Source organism: Panthera leo, chromosome B3, assembly GCF_018350215.1.
Source record: "Panthera leo isolate Ple1 chromosome B3, P.leo_Ple1_pat1.1, whole genome shotgun sequence".
NCBI lineage: Eukaryota > Metazoa > Chordata > Mammalia > Carnivora > Felidae > Panthera > Panthera leo.
Genome location: NC_056684.1, coordinates 31,138,689 through 31,155,596, shown reverse-complemented (window position 1 = coordinate 31,155,596; position 16,908 = coordinate 31,138,689).

Below are 16,908 nucleotides of genomic sequence, written 5' to 3'. Positions count from 1 at the left end.
GATTCTGGACATGTGACATAACCTCTTCAAATCTAAATTTACTCATCTGTAAAATGGGTTAATATTTACCTCCTAGGAGTGTGGTAAGGAATAAATAAGATGATATGTGTAAAGTGCTTAGCACACTGCCTGGTACATAAATAATGCCTACTTACACCAATGTTAATTGTTATTTCTGAAGACCTCTGCTATGTTATAAATATTCTTTTTAAAAAATTTTAATGTTTATTTATTTTTGAAAGAGAGAGAAAAAGAGAAAGAGAGAGATAAGGAGGGGCAGAGAGAGAGAGAGAGAGGGAGACACAGAATCTGAAGCAAGCTCCAGGCTCCGAGCTGTCAGCACAGAGCCTGATGCGGGGCTTGAACTCACAAACCATGAGATCATGACCCGAGCCAAAGTCAGAGACTTAACTGACTGAGCCACCCAGGTGCCCCTAAATATTCTTTTTTTAATTGAGATACGATTGATATAAATTATATTAGTTTTGAGTATACAACACAATGATCTGATATCTGTATATATTGTGAAATTATCTCCACAATAAGTCTAGTTAATATCTATCACCATACATAGTTAACACATTTTTCTCTTGTGTTAAGAACTCTTAAAATCTACTCTTTTACAAACTTTCAAATAAATATAATACAGTATTATTATTAGCTATAGTCACCATGCTGTCACCATTCAAGGACTTACTTATAACTGGAAGTTTGTGCCTTTTGACACCCTTCACCCATTGTGTCCATCCCCAGCCCCCACCTCTGGCAACCACCAATCTGTTCTCTATATCTATAAGCTTGATTTTTCTGTTCGTTTTTTTTTGTTTTAGATTCCACATATGGTGAGATCATATAGTATTTGTCTTTCTTTGTCTGACTTATTTCACTTAGCATAATGCCTTCAAGTTTCATCCACATTATAGAAAATGGCAAGATTTCATTCTTTTTTCTAAAAATTTTTTAAATGCTTATTCATTTTTGAGAGAGAGGGAGAGACAGACAGAGAGAGAGAGACAGAGAAAGAGAGAGCAGGGGAGGGGCAGAGAAAGAGGGAGACACAGAATCCGAAGCAACTCCCAGCTCTGAGCTGTCAGCACAGAGCCTGACACGGGGCTTGAACTCATGAGCTGTGAGATCATGACCTGAGCCAAAGTCAGACACTTAACTGACTGAGTCACCCAGGAACCCCAAGATTCCATTCTTTTTTATGGCTAAATAATATTCTGTTGTACATATACACCACATCTTTATGCATTCATCCACTGGTGGATACTTAGGTTGCTTTCATGTCTTGGCGGTTGTTAATAATGCTGAAATGAACATGAGGTTGCATATACCTTCTTTAATTAGTGGTTTATTTTTTTTTCCTTCAGATAAGTACCCAGAAGTGGAATTGCTGGGTCAAATGGTAGTTTTATTTTTAATTTTTTGAGGAATCTCCATACTGTTTTCCACTGTGGCTGTACTAATTTACATTCCCACCAACAGTGCATGAGTATTCCCTTTTCTCCACGTCATTGCCGACACTTGTTATTTCTTGTCTTTTTGATAATAGCCATTGTAACGGTGTGAGGTGATAATTCATTGTGGTTTTGATTTGCATTTCTCTGATTATGAGTGATGTTGAGCACCTTTTCATGTACCTGTTGGTCATCTGTATGTCTTCTATGGAAAAATATCTATTTAGATTCTCTGCCCATTTATAAATATTCTAAGAGACCATATTTGTTTTATTGTGGTTGGGTTTTTCTATTTGGGGGGAGGGGTTCAATTTTTTTACTTTTTAAATTCTAGAATATATCATATATACAAAAGGGTATGCCTTATATAACATATGTACAGCTTAAATAATAATAAAGTTAACACGTGCATACCTATCACCCAACTAAAAAAAAAAAAAAATTCCCAGTTCCTTGAAGCCTCTTTTGTCTCCTCCCAAATTATATCTCCTTTTTCCACTCTAGGTGTTACTACTATCCTGAAGAGTCCAGTGTAAGTGGAGGCCATGTGGGGAAGAGGAAGGAGACATATCTGCCCCTCACAGCCAGAGAGTTAGCAATGGGGGTGCAGTGGGATCCAGAACTCTTATGCCCTTCCATCAGTAACAAGCAGTACCCCAAATTCAAGAGTCAATGGAGACTGCTATAAACTGGATTGTTGCCCTTCTCCCGCAGTCACAAGTTAAAGCCCTGACCCCCCCAAATGTGACTGTATTTGGAGACAGTGCCTTTAAGGAGGTCATTAAAGTTAAATGAAGCAATAAGGAGTCCCTAATCCAGTAAGACTGGCATCCATATAAGAAAAAGAAAGAGACACCAGGGATGTGCCAGTAGAGAAAAGGCCATGTGAGCACACAGTGAGAGGATAGGTTGTCTTCAAACCAAAGTGAAAGGTCTCATCAAGGAACCAACACCTTAATCTTGGACTTTCAGCCTCCAGAACCATGAGAAAATAAATTTGTGTTCTTTAAACTACCCATTCTGTGGTATCCTGTTATGGCAGCCCTAGATGACTAATACAGAGGCTGAGTGAGGGACCTGGACTTCTAGTTCCACCTTGCAGTAACGAGGTGGCGTCTCCCTTTCTCTTCTGGAGCAGTGTCAAAATGGAAAGTTTAAATAAGATCCAGAGTCTCATAACATAATACCTAAAATGTCCAGGTTTCAATAGAAGATTATGGTCATACCAGAAACCAGGAGAGTCTCACACTGCATGAAAAAAGACAATGAATAGACGCTAATGCCAAGATGACAGAAATGTTCCAATCATCAAAGGAAGATTTTTGTTTGTTTTTGTTTTTTTGAATTTTTTAAATTTAAATTTAAATTCCAGTATAGTTAACATACAGTGTTAATATTAGTTGCAGGTGGAAAATATAGTGATTCAACAATTCTATGCATTACTCAGTGCTCATCATGATGAGTGTACTCTTAATCCCTTTCACCTATTTCGCCCATACCCCACCCCCCCCTCGGATAACCATCTATTTGTTCTCTATAGTTAAGAATCTGGTTATTTTTGTTTGTTTGTTTTGTCTCTTTTCCCCCCTTTGTTCATTTGTTCTGTTTCTTAAATCCCACATATGTGTTAAATCATATTGTATTGGTCTTTCTCTCATTGACTTATTTCGCTTACCATTATACTCTTTACATCCATCTATATTGTCGCAAATGGCAAGATTTCATTATTTTTTATGCCTGAGTAATATTCCATTGTATATACGGAATACCCCACATTTTCTTTATCCATTCATCTAGTGATAGACCCTTAGGCTGCTTCCATAATTTGGCTATTGTAAATAATGATGCTATAAACATAGGGTGTATACATCCTTTCAAATTAGTAAATACCCAGTAGTGCAATTACTGGATCACAGGGTATTTCTTTTTTTAAAAAAAGTGTTTTTTTTAAATATTTATTTATCTTTGAGAGATAGAGAATGAGCAGGGGAGGCGCAGAGGGAGAGGAAGACACAGAATCCAAAGCAGGCTCCAGGCTCTGAGAGTCAACACAGAATCTGATGCGGGGCTTCAACCTACGAACTGTGAGATCATGACCTGAGCTGAAGTCGGGCGTTTAACCAATTGAGCCACCCAGGCACCCCATGGGTATTTCTATTTTCAATTTTTTGAGGAATCTCCATACTATTTTTCACAGTGGCTGTACCAGTTTGCATTTTCACCAACACTGCATGAGGGTTCTTTTTTCTCTACATTCTCACCAACACTTGTTGTTTCTTGTTTTTTTGTTTTTGTTTTTTTTTTTTTTAGCCATTCCGACAGGTGTGAGGTGATATTTCATTGTAGTTTTGATTTACATTTCTCTGGTGATGAGGGATGTTGAGCATCTTTTCATGTATCTGTTGGCCATCTGTATGTCTTCTTTGAAAAAACATCTGTTCATGTTTTCTGCCCATTTGTTAAAGCTCATTTATTTTTGAGAGAGAAAGAACATGAGCAGGGGAGGGGCAGAGAGAGAGGGAGACAGAGGATCTGAAGCGGGCTCTGCACTGACAACAGAGAGCTCGAACTCAAGAACTGTGAGGTCATGACCTGAGCTGAAGTGGGATGCTTAACCAATTGAACCACCTAGGGGCCCCTGCCCATTTTTTAACTGGATTTTTCGTGGGTGTTTTGGTGTTGAGTTTTATGAGTTCTTTATATATTTTAGATACTAGCCTTTTATTGGATTTGTCATTTGCAAATATCTTCTCCCATTCAGTAGGCTGTCTTGTAGTTTTGTTGACTGTTTCCTTTGCTGTGCAGAAGCTTTTTATTTTGATGTAGTGTCAATAGTTTATTTTTCTTTTGTTTTCCTTGCCGCAGGAGACGTATCTAGAAAAAAGTAGCTACAGCCGATGTCAGAAATTTACTTTCCATGCTTTCTTCTAGGATTTTTATGGTTTCAGGTCTCACATTTAGGTCCTTAATCCATTTTGAGTTTATTCTTGTGTATGGTATAAGAAAGTGGTCCAGTTTCATTCATTTGCATGTCGCTGCCCATGTTGCAGTTTTCCCAACACCATTTGTTGAAGAGACTTTTTCCTATAGTATATTCTTGTCTCCCTTGTCATAGATTAATTGACCATACAATTGTGGGTTTGTTTCTGGGCCTATCCTGTTCCATTGATATATGTGTCTATTTGTTTTGGGCCAGCACCATACTATTTTGATTACTACAGCTTTGTCGTGTAACTTGAAATCTGGAGTTGTGATACCTCCAGCTTTGTGTTTTGTTTTCAAGATTGCTTGGGCTACTCCGGGTCTTTTGAGGTTGCATGCAAATTTTAGTATTGTTTATTCTAGTTTTGTGAAAAACTGCTGTTGGTATTTTGATAGGGATTGCAGTAAATCTGTAGATTGCTTTGGGTATTATGGACATTTTTGTAATATGTGTTCTTCTAACCCATGAGCATGGGAGGAATATCTTCCCATTTGTTGGTGTCAGCTTTAATTTCTTTCATTAATGTTTATAGTTTTCAGAGTACAGGTCTTTAACCTCTTTGGTTAGGTTTATTCCTAGGTATCTATTTTTTGTGCAATTGTAAATGGGACTGTTTTCTTAATTTCCCTTTCTGTTGTTTCATTATTGTTGTGTATAAATGCAGTGGATTTCTGTACATTGGTTTTATATCATGAAACCTTACTGAATTCATTTATCAGTTCTCATACTTTCTTGGTGAAATCTTCAGGGTTTTTTATATACACTATCATGTCATCTGCAAATACTGAAAGTTTTACTTCCTCCTTACCAATTTGGATGCCTTTTATTCCTTTTCCTTGTCTGATTGTTGTGGCTAGGATTTCCAGTACTGTAGTGTTGAATAAAAGTGATAAGAATGGATTTCCCTACTTGTTCTTGACCTGACAGGGAACGCTCTCAGTTTTTCACCACTGAATATGATGTCAGCTGGCAGTTTTTCATAGATGGCCTTTATTATATTGAGGTATGTTCCCTTACTTTGTTGAGAGTTTTTATCACGAATGGATGTTGTACTTTGTCAAATGCTTTTTCTGCAAATATTGAAATGGTCATATGGTTTTTATCCCTTCTCTTGTTGAATTGATGTATCACATTTATTGATGCATCAATATTAATCCACCCTTGCATCCTGGGAATAAATCCCACTTGCTCGTGGTAAGTAATTTTTTTTTATGTTTATTTATTTTTTGAGAGAGAGAGAGAGAGAGAGCGAGCCAGGGAGGGGCAGAGAGAGAGGGAGACACAGAATCTGAAGCAGGCTCCAGGCTCTGAGCTGTTAGCACAGAGCCTGACGCGGGGCTCAAACTCAGAAACCATGAGATCATGACCTGAGCTGAAGCCGGACACCTAACTGACTAAGCCACCCAGGCATCCTGTGAATTTTTTAAATGTATTACTGGATTTGGTTTGCTAATATTTTTTTGAGGATTTTTGTATCTTTATTCATCAGAGATATTGGCCTGTAGTTCTTTTTTTTTCTGCTTTTCATTGGGGGTCTTTAGTCCCTAGATACCCTGTTTTTATTAGCTTTTAGTATTATTTTTTAAAATTTTATTGTTTATTTTTTAAAATTTACATCCAAATTAGTTAGCATATAGTGCAACAATGATTTCAGGAGTAGATTCCTTAGTGCCCCCTACCCATTTAGCCCATCCCCCCTCCCACAACCCCTCCAGTAACCCTCCGTTTGTTCTCCATATTTATGAGTCTCTTCTGTTTTGTCCCCCTCCCTGTTTTTAGATTATTTTTGCTTCCCTTCCTTTATGTTCATCTGGTTTGTCTCTTAAAGTCCTCATATGAGTGAAGTCATATGATTTTGTCTTTCTCTGACTAATTTCACTTAGCATAATACCCTCCAGTTCCATCCACGTAGTTGCAATGGCAAGATTTCATTCTTTTTGATTGCCGAGTAATACTCCATTGTATATATATGCCACATCTTCTTTATCCATTCATCCATCGATGGACATTTGGGCTCTTTCCATACTTTGCCTATTGTTGATAGTGCTGCTATAAACATGGGGGGTGCATGTGTCCCTTCGAAACAGCACACCTGTATCCCGTGGGTAAATGCCTAGTAGTGCAATTGCTGGGTCGTAGCATAGTTCTATTTTTAGTTTTTTGAGGAACCTCCATACTGTTTTCCAGAGTGGCTGCACCAGCTTGCATTCCCATGTAGTTATTTTTTCTGTGGTATCTTTATCTGATTTTGGTATCCGGGTAATGCTGGCCTTGTAGAATAAGTTTGGAAGTTTCTTTCCCTTTCTATGTCTTGGAATAGCTTGAGAAGAATAGGTATTAACTCATCTTTAAATGTTTGGTAGAATTTGTGTATGAAGTCATCTGGTCTTGGACTTTTTTTGTTGGGTTTTTGTTTTTTTTTTTTTTTTGATTACTGATTAAATTTCATTGCTAGTGATTTTCTATTTCTTCCTGGTTCAGTATTGGGAGGTTATATGTTTCTGGGAATTTATCCATTTTTTTCTAGGTTGTCCAACTTGTTGGCATATAATTTTTTCATAATATTCTCTTACAATCTTTTGTATTTCTGTGATGTTGGCTGTTTTTTCTCCTCTTTAATTTCCGATTTTGTTTGAGTCCTCTCTGTTTTTGATGAGTCTGGCTAAAGTTTAATCAATTTTGTTGATCTTTTCAAAGAGCCAACTCCCAGTTTCATTGATCCATTTTATTGTTTTTACTTTGTTTGCTTTCGTTTGGTTTGCTTTTTTAGTTCCTATTTCATTTATTTCTGCTCTAATCTTTATTGTTTCCTTCCTTCTACTCTTTTTGAGTTTTGTTTGTTCTTTTTCTCGCTGCTTTAGGTGTAAAGTTAGGTTGTTTATTTGAGTCTCCCCCCCCCCCCTTCTTGAAGAATTGTATTGTATTAGAGCAATTGTATTGCTCTAAATGTCCCTCTTAGAACAGCTTTTGCTGCATCCCAAAGATTTAGGGGCATTGTGTTTTCATTTTCATTTTTCTCCGTGTATTTTTTGATTTCCTATCTAAGGAAGATTTTAAAACAGCCATTATAAAATGCTTTAGTAAACAACTATAAACACACTAGAAACGTGAAAAAAGAGAACATCTTGGTAAATAAATAGAAGATATGAAGAACCAAATAGAAATTTTAGAACTAAAAAGTACAGTAACCAAAATAAAACCTCAGTGGATGTGCTCAGCAGTAAAATGGAGGGGGACAGAAGAAAGAATCTATGAACAATAGAAATTACCTAATCTGAACAAGAGAGAAAGTAGAAGTAAACAGAGCCTTAGAAACCTGTAGGATTATAACAAAAGATCCAATATTCATGTCATTTTCATCTAAGAAGGGGAGAAGAGCATGTGCAATGGTATATATTGTGGTGACCATCTTTGGAAAATATAATTGGCTTCATCCATGTTGATGCATGGAGCTATAGTTTTCTATTTTTTTTAACATTTATTTATTTTGAGAGAGAGAGAGAGAGAGAGAGCGCACACGTGAGCGGGGGAGGGACAGAGAGAGTGGGAGAGAGAAAATTCGTGCTGTCAGCACAGAGCACAGTGTGGGGCTTGATCCCACAAACTGTGAGACCAGGACCTGAGCCGAAATCAAGAGTCAGATGCTTAACCGACTGGGCCACCCAGGTGCCTCTGTAGTTTTCTATTTTACTATAATAGTTTATTGTATGATTGAGCTACAATTTATTTCATTTTACTGTAGTGGACATTTGAGTTGTTTCTTTTTTTTCTCTTTCTTTCTTTCTTTCTTTCTTTCATCTTTCTTTCTATCTTTCCTTCTTTCTTTTTTTCTATTATAAATAGCAATATTTATAGAATAGAATAGAATATTCCCTTCATGTCTCCAGAAGTGGAATTGCTGGATCATCAGGTATGTGAATGTTCATCTGTACCAAATAATGCAAACTTATTCTTCAAAGTGAGTATAGTAGTTTCTAGCCCCACAGCCATCTAATAGTTATATTTCACCAGGGTTTTGTCAATCTTTTCAATTTTTTCCACATCAGTGGGCATTAAGTGGTAATTTGTGGTTATATTTGCATTTACCTTTTTACTTACAAGGTTGAGTATATTTTCATAAATGTAATGGGACATTTGTGTTTTCTCTTCTGTGAAATGCCTGCTCATGTTTTTGAAAAATGTCCTATTGGATTAGTTGTCCCCTAATTGATTTATAAGACCTGACTACTAAGTTTTTTCTGGTTTTATGTGTGAAAAATTTTGCTAGGATTTGACTGGAATAGCAATAAAGCTATTAATCGATTGGGGAGAAATTACACCCTTACAGGATTGAACCTTTCTATCAAAGAACATGGTGTTGTTCTCCACTTAGTTTTCTTATTGTCTTCCAATAAGGTGCTATAATTTTCTACATAAAAGTTTTGCACATCTTTTGTTAGATTTATTTTCAGCTACCTTATATTTTTCATTGCTATTGTAAATTTTTAATTGCATTTTCCTTTTTTTAATTTTTAAATTTTGTTTTAACATTTTTATTTGTTTTTGAAGGAGAGAGAGAGAGACAGAGCATGAGCGGGGGAGGGGCAGAGAGAGAGGGAGACACAGAATCCCAAGCAGGCTCCAGGCTCTAAGCTGTCAACACAGAGCCTGATGTGGGGCTTGAACTCACGAACCGTGAGATCATGACCTGAGCCTAAGTCAGATGCTTAACTGACTGAGCCACCGAGGCGCCCCTTTAATTGCATTTTCTGACTTTATTGCTGATGTTTAGAAATTCATTAGACTTATGTTTGCTGGGTGTTGAATTTAAATCTATTCTCAGGGTATGGATTCCCTTTTCATTTTATAGAGTGTCTTTTTTTTAATGTTTATTTATTTAAAAAAATTTTTAATGTTTATTTATTTTTGAGGCAGAGAGAGACAGAGCATGAACGGGGGAGGGTCAGAGAGAGAGGGAGACACAGAATCTGAAGGAGGCTCCAGGCTCTGAGCTGTCAGCACAGAGCCCGATGTGGGGCTCAAACTCACAGACCGTGAGATCATGACCTAAGCCAAAGTCAGAAGCTCAACCGACTGAGCCACCCAGGCACCCCTATTTATTTATTTTGAGAGAGAGAGCGAGAGCATGTGCATGAGCAGGGGAGGGGCAGAGAGAGTGAGAGAGAGAGAGAATCCCAAGCAAGATTCCATCTCACAAATCATGAGATCATGACCTGAGCCAAAATCAAGAGCCAGACACAACTCACTGAACCACCCAGGTGCCCCTTGGAGAGTGTCTTGAAGATCACTGGTTTTAAGCATTTTGATTATGACGTCCCTTTGTATAATTTTCTTCATGTTTCTTCTGTTTGGGTTTCATGAGCTTTTTTATAATTATTGGTAATTTTCATAAATTTGGGAATTTTATGCTGCCATTACTTCTTCAAACCCTTTTCTGTGTCTCCCTCTCTCTTTTCTTCTTTTGGAATCTCAATTAGATGTATGTTGGGTTTAATGTCTTTTTTCTGTCTGTATTACATTTTGGATAGTTTCTACTCTGTGTTTTCAAATTCACTAATCATTTTTCTTCGTTGCCTAGTCTGCTGCTAATTCTATCAAGTGTATTTTTTTAAAATTTTTAATGTTTATTTATTTCTGAGACAGAGCATGAGTGAGGGAGGGGCAGAGAGGGAGGGAGACACAGAATCCGAAGCAGGCTCCAGGCTCTGAGCTGTCAGCACAGAGCCCGATGTGGGGCTTGAACTCACAAACCGTGAGATCATGACCTGAGCCGAAGTCAGTCACTCAACAGACTGAGCCACCCAGGCGCCCCTATCAAGTGTATTTTTAACCTCATATACTGCATTTTTCTTATCTAGTAATTAAATTTGGGTTTTTAGATATAGATTTCGTGTCTCTTACTATGTTCAGGCTTTTGTCTACTTTCTCAAAGACATGGAATATATTTATAATTATTGCTTTAATGTCCTTGTCTACTAATTCTGAGTGGTTTCTGGTGCTGTCTCTATTGACTTGTTTTTCTCATTATGGGTCATATTTCCCTACTTCTTCATATACCTGGTAATTTTTTTTTTTTTCTTGAGAATATGTCAAATTTATTAACTTGCTAGCAAGGAACCAGCAAGGTGACCAAATTATGCTGCTTCACAGAAGGTGTGAGAAGGAAGAGTGAAATAATGTGGATATAGACGCCTGCCTAAGCAGACCGTTGCATATACAAGAAAGGGGGCAGTTCTTCTGCAAGAACATGGCAACATTAAGTCTATATCATTTTATCAGTTGTCACAGAGAACCCTTCTGTGTCAGGTGGCCTGAGGTGCCTGTCATCAAGAACAGAAAGACATAATGAGGACACACTGTGTGTGAATAGGAACCACAAGGCTCACCCCCTCCCCCAGCCCGCCCCAAGGGTGTCTCGTGGGCAGATTAGCAGAGGGCAGGAAGTAGTGTCACTTCAGACCAGCAGCCTGACAGTGACAAAAGGGAATTGCAAATGGACACAGGCCACCCCCAGTGCGTTTTCTCAACCTCAGAGATGCAACATCCTGCAGGCTGCCCATCCCTTAGTTGGCAGACAAGCAGAAGTTTCCATGCAGCTTCATTTCCGGGTGGGAATTCCTAGTTGTGCGTCAATCAGCACTTGCGCAACTGCAAGGTCTCTGACTGACAGTGGCAGCCCCTTCTGGCGGTTTCAACACCACGTGGCTCTCTTGCTGGCATACCTCTATAGTCTGTTGTCACTTGCATGATGATGGCATTGAAGCCTCCTCATAGTCTGGCTCCAACCCAGGTTCACAGTTTCTCCTGGCGTGTCCCTAGGGCGTTCTTGGCAGTGATCGGTTCCTTGGCGCCTGACCCCATGCTTTTCCTCGCATGGTCCCATCTGCCTGCCCTTAGGCCCAGCTCCTGAGTAAGCCTCCTTGGGGGATGGGGGTGGGGGGTGTCTGTGGATTCTCCTGCGGGTTCCTTTTGAATGCCTTGCCAGTGTCACCCTCTCTGTGCCCCCCCCCCCCCCACTTTGAGTCACCCTTGTTACAAGTTAGAATGCTGTCATCTTCCTCCACTGGGCTGGGGACTGCTAGTGGGCAGCCCCCATGGCACAGTTTTACATTTAGTAAGTGGACAGAGGCAGAAGGAGAAATGCTTTTATTATATTAAGGGGACAGCTTCTCTTATGAACTCTTGTCCGGATAGTAGGATTTGATGAGCATGTGTGGGATGTTTTATTACTATTCCTAAGGACGCCTTTTCTGTTGGCAATAATGCATCTGACCGACCTTGATTGATTCTGCCTTTTTCTTCTTGGGGTCTATCATTTCTTCTCTCACTAAGACAGTCCCTACCTTTCCTTCTCTCCCTCTATCCATTCCTTGCTTTCTTCTTCCCTTTTTTTCTATTTCTGCTGCAACTCTTTAGTTCAGGTCCTTCTTGCTCATAGCTTCTGACCGGTGGCTGGTGCACTCCAGCTTGCACGCTATATTCCTGATGATCTTTCTAGACTATCACTGCTAGTAATGTTTGCAGTGAGACCTTGCTATGCCAAGGAATTTCTCAGTGCTTTCAGCCTGACCTCTGTTCCTGACAGCCTGTCCCCTCCCAGCCTCCCTGGAGCCAGACTCTTTCTCTACTTCTCACCATTACAGAGTTTTACTTCCAGATCTGACCACGCAAAGGACTTCTATGAACGCTATGGTGCTTGTGGTCAAACAGTGTAGTCTCCAGGGTTCTCCAGGTTCTTCTTCCTCTTCTCCTTAAAAACTGTGGTAAAATACACATAACATTTACCAACCTCATCATTTTTAAGCACGTGGTTAAGTACATTCACACTGTTGTGAGGCCATCACCGCCATCCAGCCCCATAACTCTTTCCATCTTGTAAAACTGAAAGTCTGTACCCATTAAACAACAACACTCCATTCTCCCCTCTCCCCAGCCCCTGGCAACCACCATTCTGCTTTCTGTCTCTATGATTTCGACCACTCTCTTTACATCATATAAGTGGAATCATACCGTGTTTTTTTTTTGTGACTGGGTTGGTTCACTTAGCATAATGTCTTCAAGGCTCATACTCATTGTAGCATGTGTCAGAATTTCCTTCCTTTTTAAGGTTGAATAATATTTCACAGTATTTTTATACCACATTTTGTTTATGCACTCATCTGTTGATGGACACTTGGGTTGCTTCCATGTTTCACCTATTGTAAATAACGCTAGCACGAACATGGATGGGGGTACAAATATTTCTTTGAGACTCCACTTTCAATTCTTTTGTGTATATACCTAGGGCAGAGTTGCTGGACCATATGGTAATTCTATTTTTAATTTTTTGAGAAACAAAACTTCTTTCCACAGCAGCTGTACCATATTCCATTCCCACCAACAGTGCGCAAGGATTCCAATTTGTCCACAGCTTTGCCAACACTTGTTTCCTGGTTTTTCCATAGTAGCCATCCTCATGGGTATGAGGTGGTATCTCATTATAATTTTGATTTGCATTTCCCTCATGATCAGTGGCATTGAGCATCTTTTTCATGTGCTTGGTCAATCATGTATGTTCCTTGGAGAAATGTCTATTCAAGTGCTTCGCCCATTTTTTAATCTGATTGTTTCTTGTTGTTGAGTTTTAGGAGTTCTGTATATATTCTGGATATTAATCCCTGTTTGGGTATATGATTTGCAACTATTTCCTCCTGTTCTGTGAGTTGACCCTCTACTGTGTGGATAATGTCTTTTAATGCACAAAATCTTTTAATTTTCACGAAGCCCAATTTGTCTATTTTTTTCTTTTGTTACCTATGCCTTTTGTATCGTAGCCAAGAAATCATTGCTAAATCCAATGTCATGAAACTTCTGTCCTATATTTTCTTCTGAATTTAACTGTTTTAGATCTAACATTGAGGTCCTTCCTTGATCCATTTTAAATTAACTTTTATATATGGTGTTAAATAAGGGTCCAACTTCATTCTTTGACGTATGGTTACCCAATTTTCCCAGCACCATTTATTGAAAGAGTATCTTTCTCCCATTGAATGGTCTTGGTACCCGTGTCAAAAATCTTTTGACCATATATGTGAGGGTTTATTTCTGGACTCTCTCTTCTATTCCATTGGTCCATATGTCAGTCTTTATGCCAGTACCACAGTATTTTGATTGCTGTAGCTTTGTAGTAAGTTTTGAAATCAGGAAAGGTGAGTCCTCCAGTTTTGACCTTCCTTTTCCAGACTGTTTTGGTTATTTGAAGTCCCTTGAGATTCCATGTGGATTTTAGGGTGAGTTTTCCTATTTCTGCCAAAAAATAATTGGGATTTTGATAGGATTGCATTGACTCTGTAGATCACTTCAGGTAATGACATTTTAACAATGTTACTCTTCTAATTCATGAATGTTGGTTGTGTTTTCATATACTTATGTCTTACTTTTTTAACCTTTATGTATTTATTTTTAAATGTTTATTTATTTATTTTGAGGCAGAGAGAGAGGGAGGAAGAGAATCCCAAGGAAGTTCCACACAGTCAGTGCAGAGCTCAATGTGGAACTTGAACTCACAAACTGTGAGATCACAACCTAAGCCAAAATCAGGAGTCTGATGCTTAACCAGTTGAGCCATCCAGGCCCCCCTAAGCATCTGACTTTTGCTCTCAGCTCAGGTCTTTTTTTTTTTTTTTTTTTAAGATTTTACTTTATTTATTTTAATGTTTATTTCTTTTTTTCAAGTTTGTTACCACACAAATCCTCTGAAATTAACTATTTTTTTCATTCTCAAGTTAGATAAGATACAATGTAGTCTTGGCTGTAGGAGCAGAATCCAGTGATTCGTCACTTACATACAACACCCAGTGCTCATCCCAACAAGTGCCCTCCTTAATGCCCATCACCCATTTTCCCTACCCTTGTCAACCCTCAGTTTGTTCTCTGTATTTAAGAGTCTCTCATGGTTTGCCTCTCTCTCTGTTTTTGTCTTATTTTTCCTTCCCTCCCCCTATGATCATCTGCTAAGTTTGTCAAATTCCACACATGAGTGAAATCATGTGGTATCTGTCTTTCTATGACCAACTTATTTTGCTTAGCATAATACCCTCTAGTTCTATCCATGTTGTTGCAGATGGCAAGATTTCATTCTTTTTTATTGCCAAGTAGTATTCGTGTGTGTGTGTGTGTGTGTGTGTGTGTGTGTGTGTACCACATCTTCTTAATCCATTCATCAGTCGATGGACATTTGGGCTCTTTCCATAATTTAGCTATTGTTGATAGTGCTGCTATAAACATTGAGGTGCATGTGCCCCTTCAAATCAGCACTCCTGTATCCTTTGCATAAATTTCTAGTAGAGCAATTGCTGGGTTGTAAGATAATTCTATTTTTAATTTTTTGAGAAAACTCCATACTGTTTTCCTAATGTTTATTTGTTTTTGAGAAAGAGAGAGAGAGAGAGAGAGAGAGAGAGAGCACAAATGGGGGAGGGGCAGAGAGAGAAGGAGACAGAGGATCTGAAGCGGGCTCCATGCTGACAGCAGAGAGCCCAATTTGGGGTTCGAACTCATGAACCATGAGATCATGACCTGAGCTGAAGTTGGATGCTTAACTGACTGAGCCACCCAGGCACCCCTCAGCTCAGGTCTTGATCTCAGAGTCGTGTGTTCAAGCCCCACATTGGGCTCTGCACTGAATATGAAGCCTACTTTAATTAATTAATTAATTAATTAATTGGTGTTGAATTTTCTCAAATACTTTTTCTTCATCAATCAAGGTTACCTTGTGGGTTTTTTCCTTTCATTCTGTTGATATGGAGTATCAGATTGGTTGATTAAAAAAATTTTTTTTAATGTCTTAATTTATTTTTGAGAGAGAGAGCAAGCAGGGGAGGGGCAGAGAGAGAAGGAGACACAGAAGCAGAAGCAGGCTCCAGGCTCTGAGCTGTCAGCACAGAGCCTGATGCAGGGTTCAACCCACGAGCTGTGAAATCATGACCCAAGCCGAAGTCGGACACTTAATCAGCTGAGCCAGCCAGGTGTCCCCATATTGGTGATTTTTGTATGTTGTATCATCATTGCATTCCAGGAATAAATCCCATTTGGACTTGTGTGTAATCTTTTTAATATGCTGCTGAATTCTGTTTGCTAGTATTCATTGAGGAGTTTTGCATCCACGTTCATAAGGGATATATTGGTTTGTGGCTACCTTTTCTTGTAGTGTCCTTGTGTGGTGTTAATATCAGGGTTATGCTGGTCTCATAGAATGAGTTAGGAAGTGTTTCTTATTCTGTAATTTTTTGGAAAAATCTGAGAAGGATTGGTGTTTGTTGTTCTTTTAATGTTTCATAGAATTAACCAATGAAAGGAGCATGTCCACTGGTTTTCTTTGTTGGAAGACTTTTGATTCCTGATTCAATCTTCTTACTAATCCTAGGTGTATTCAGATTTTCTTTTCTTTTCTTTTCTTTTCTTTTCTTTTCTTTTCTTTTCTTTTCTTTCCCCCGTCTTCCCTCCCCTTCCCTTCCCCTTCCTTCCTTCCTTCCTTCCTTCCTTCCTTCCTTCCTTCCTTCCTTCCTTTTTTCATGATTTGGTCTTGGTAGGTTTTGTGTATCTAGGAATTTTTCCATTTCATCTAGGTTATCCAACTTGTTGATGTACAATAGTCATTGTACTCCTTATAACCCTTATTTCTGTAGAATTGGTAAGAATGTCCCCACTTCCATTTCTGGTTTTAGTAATTTGAGCCTTCTTTTTTTCCCCTTAGTCTATCTAGCTAAGGTTTTTCAGTTTTGTTGGTTTCTTAAAAGAACTAACTTTTGATGTCATTGCCTTTCTCTATTGCTTTTTTGTTTTCTATTTCATTTATCTTGGCTTTAAATTTTATTTTTCCTTCCTTCTTCTAGCTTAGTTTGTTCTTCTTTGTCCAGATCCTGAAGTTGCAAAATTAGATTGCTGATTTGAATCTTTCTTATTTTTTAATGTAAGCAATTATGGCTACAAATTCCCCCTTAGCTCCACTTTTCCTGCATCCCATAATTTTTGGTACACTGGGAATTTTAATTTTCACTTTTATTTTCTTTAAGTATTTTCCCTTGTGATTTCTTCTTTGACCCATTATTTGTTTAAAAGTGTGCTGTTTAGGGGTGTCTAGGTGGCTCAGTTGGTTGAGCATCTGGCTGTTGATTTCGGCTCAGGTCATGATCTCTCTGTTCATGGAGTCGAGTCCCATGCTGTGCTCTGTGCTGACAGTGTGGATCCTGCTTGGGATTCTCTCTCTCCCTCTCTCTCTCTGCCCTTCCCCTGCTCTCTCTTGCACATGCTCTCTCTCTCTCAAAATAAATAAATAAACATTTTAAAAAATAAAATAAAATAATGCTGTTTAATTCCCACAATTTTGCAAATTTTCCAGTTTTCCTTTTGTTATTGATTTCTAACATCATTCCATTGTGATCAGAGAAGATATTTTGTATTATATCTATCTTTCAAAATTTATGG